Below are 4,163 nucleotides of genomic sequence, written 5' to 3' on the forward strand. Positions count from 1 at the left end.
CACCCCACCCCACACACCACACACCACACACACCCCACCCCACACACCACCACACCCCACCACACACACCCCACCCCACACACCACACACACCCCACCCCACACACCACACACACCCACCCCACACACCACACACACCCCACCCCACACACCACACACACCCCACCCCACACACCACACACACCCCACACACACACACACCCCACCCCACACACCACACACACCCCACCCCACACACCACACACACCCCACCCCACACACCACACACACCCCACCCCACACACCACACACACCCCACCCCACACCCACACACCACACACACCCCACCCCACACACCACACACACCCCACCCCACACACCACACACACCCCACCCCCACCCCCCACCCCCCCACGCCCCACCCCCCCACGCCCCCCACCCACCCCCACCCCCCCCACCCCACACCCCCACACCCCACCCCACCCCCCACACCCCCCACCCCCCACCCCCCACACCCCCCACACCCCCCACCCCCCACCCCCCACCCCCCACACCCCCCACACCCCCACACCCCCCACACACCCCACACACACCACAACCCCCCACACACCCCCCACACACCCCCCACACACCCAGCTACCCTTCGCCCCCACCCCTGCCACCCCGCCACCCTTCCCCCCACTCCACCCCCCGCCCTTCCCCCCCACCCCCCCGCCCTTCCCCCCCACCCCCCGCCCTTCCCCCCCCACCCCGCCCTTCCCCCCACCCCCCGCCCTTCCCCCCCCACTTCCCCCCCCCCACCCCCCGCCCTTCCCCCCCACACCCCCCCCCGCCGCCCTTCCCCCCCCGCCGCCCTTCCCCCCCCGCCACCCCCGCCCTTCCCCCCACCACCCCCGCCCTTCCCCCCCACCACCCCCGCCCTTCCCCCCCCACCACCCCCGCCCCCCGCCCTTCCCCCCCACCACCCCCGCCCCCCGCCCTTCCCCCCCACCACCCCGCCCCACCACCCCCGCCCTTCCCCCCACCCCACCCACACCCCTCCCCCCCACACCCCTCCCCCCACCCCTCCCCCCCCACACCCCTCCCCCCCCACACCCCTCCCCCCCCACACCCCTCCCCCCCACACCCCTCCCCCCCACACCCCTCCCCCCACACCCCTCCCCCCCACACCCCTCCCCCCCACACCCCTCCCCCCCCACACCCCTCCCCCCCCACACCCCTCCCCCCCCACACCCCTCCCCCCCCACACCCCTCCCCCCCACACCCCTCCCCCTTCCCCGCCCGCGCCCCACACCCTCCCCCCCGCGCCCCACACCCTCCCACACCACTCCGCTCGCCCACCCCACTACCCCCCACCTCCCCCTCACTCCCCCCCAACTCCCCTCCCCCTCCCAACTCCCTCCCCCCCCCAACTCCCCTCCCTCCCCCCCAACTCCCCTCCCTCACCCCCCCAACTCCCCTCCCTCACCCCCCAACTCCCCTCCCTCACCCCCCCAACTCCCCTCCCTCACCCCCCCAACTCCCCTCCCTCACCCCCCCCCAACTCCCCTCCCTCACCCCACCCACTCACCCCCCCCGCCTCACCCCCCCCCCTCCTCACCCCCCGCCCCCCCCCCCCCCCCCCCCCCTCACCCCCCGCCCCCCCCCCCCCCCCCCCCCCCTCACCCCCCGCCCCCCCACAGGCAACGGGCGAGCTATGGATTTTTTGGTTTTGGGCAAATGAGGGTGGAAAATCCTGCCCCATATACATGTGTGTGACAGTCTGTCTGTCTCTCTTTTTCTCCCCCTTTCTCCACTAGTCTGTCTCTGTCCATGCTGGTTTCTTCTTTACCATCTCTCATGCTGTCTGCCTCTCACTCTCTCTCTGTCTCTCACAAACATGATCCCTAACGTGTTGCCTCCCTTTGTCTTCTTTCTAACATTCCTCCCTTGTGCTGTGCCCCCGTCTCTCTCTCTTTCCTCTTTGTGACACCAATCTCTCTTTCTGTCCCCCCTCGTGCCATCTCTGTCTCTGTCTGTCTGTCTGTCTCTCTCTCTCTCTCTCTCCCCCATATAGAGATGCCGGCATTCGACTGGGGTAAACACAGTAAGAAGTCTCACAACACCAGGTTTAAGTCCAACCAGGTTATTTGATAGTAAGCTTGTGAGATTACTATCAAATAAACTGGTTGGGTCTAAACCTGGTGTTGTGAGACTTCTTACTGTACGTCTCTCTCTCTCTCCCTCACGTACTTACTCTCAGTTCCTTGTGCAGTTTCCGTCTCTCTCTCTCCACCTCATGCTTGTCTCTGTATCTCTCCTCCATTATGCTGTCTCCATCTTTTTCTCCTTCTCATGGTGTCTTTCTATCTCCCTTTCTCGCAGTTTCTCTCCTTTGTGCTGTCTCTCTCTCTCTCTCTCCCCCTTGTGCTGTCTCCCTATCTATTCTCTCTCTCGCTCTCATGCTGTCTGTCTCTTTTTTTCACGATGACCTATTCATGCTGCCTCTCTCCCTCTTCCATCTACCTGTCTCTCTCGCTCTCTCTCTCCCTTTCATTTTCTTCTTGTCTCTCTTTCTTTTAAGCTTTTATTTCTGTTGTGTGTGTGCCTCTCTCCAATTGACCCCCCGCACCCCACACCCTCCCCCCCCTGCACCCTCCCCCCCCCGCACCCCGCACCCTCCCCCCCCCGCACCCCGCACCCTCCCCCCCCGCACCCCGCACCCTCCCCCCCCGCACCCGCACCCTCCCCCCCCCGCACCCCGCACCCTCCCCCCCCCCGCACCCCACACCCACCCCCCCCGCACCCCACACCCCTCCCCCCCCCGCACCCCACACCCTCCCCCCCCCGCACCCCACACCCTCCCCCCCCCGCACCCCACACCCTCCCCCCCCCGCACCCCACACCCTCCCCCCCCGCACCCCACACCCTCCCCCCCCGCACCCCACACCCTCCCCCCCCGCACCCCACACCCTCCCCCCCCGCACCCCACACCCTCCCCCCCCCGCACCCCACACCCTCCCCCCCCCGCACCCCACACCCTCCCCCCCCCGCACCCCACACCCTCCCCCCCCCGCACCCCACACCCTCCCCCCCCGCACCCCACACCCTCCCCCCCGCACCCCACACCCTCCCCCCCCGCACCCCACACCCTCCCCCCCCCGCACCCCACACCCTCCCCCCCCCGCACCCCACACCCTCCCCCCCCGCACCCCACACCCTCCCCCCCCGCACCCCACACCCTCCCCCCCCGCACCCCACACCCTCCCCCCCCGCACCCCACACCCTCCCCCCCCGCACCCCACACCCTCCCCCCCCGCACCCCACACCCTCCCCCCCCGCACCCCACACCCTCCCCCCCCGCACCCCACACCCTCCCCCCCCGCACCCCACACCCTCCCCCCCCGCACCCCACACCCTCCCCCCCCGCACCCCACACCCTCCCCCCCCGCACCCCACACCCTCCCCCCCCGCACCCCACACCCTCCCCCCCCGCACCTCACTATTTCTATTTCTGTCTCACTTCTAAACTGCACCTCTCTAAGCTTGTCTCTTCTTGACCATTTCCCTCCCCCTCCAGCTGTCGCTCTCGCATCCTCTTCCCTTGCGTTTTCCCTGTCTGTTCCCTCTCAAGTGTCCTTCCATTCCTGTTGTCTCCATTTCTCCCTCTCCCTATCGCTATCCCCCTTCCCCCGTCTCCCGCCCTCCCCCTTCCCCCGTCTCCCGCCCTCCCCTTCCCCCGTCTCCCGCCCTCCCCCTTCCCCCGTCTCCCGCCCTCCCCCTTCCCCCGTCTCCCGCCCTCCCCCTTCCCCCGTCTCCCGCCCTCCCCCTTCCCCCGTCTCCCGCCCTCCCCCTTCCCCCGTCTCCCGCCCTCCCCCTTCCCCCGTCTCCCGCCCTCCCCCTTCCCCCGTCTCCCGCCCTCCCCCTTCCCCCGTCTCCCGCCCTCCCCCTTCCCCCGTCTCCCGCCCTCCCCCTTCCCCCGTCTCCCGCCCTCCCCCTTCCCCCGTCTCCCGCCCTCCCCCTTCCCCCGTCTCCCGCCCTCCCCCTTCCCCCGTCTCCCGCCCTCCCCCTTCCCCCGTCTCCCGCCCTCCCCCTTCCCCCGTCTCCCGCCCTCCCCCTTCCCCCGTCTCCCGCCCTCCCCCTTCCCCCGTCTCCCGCCCTCCCCCTTCCCCCGTCTCCCGCCCTCCCCCTTCCCCCGTCTCCCGC

This window comes from Carcharhinus amblyrhynchos, chromosome 3, assembly GCF_965287045.1.
Source record: "Carcharhinus amblyrhynchos chromosome 3, sCarAmb.v2.hapA, whole genome shotgun sequence".
Lineage (NCBI taxonomy): Eukaryota > Metazoa > Chordata > Chondrichthyes > Carcharhiniformes > Carcharhinidae > Carcharhinus > Carcharhinus amblyrhynchos.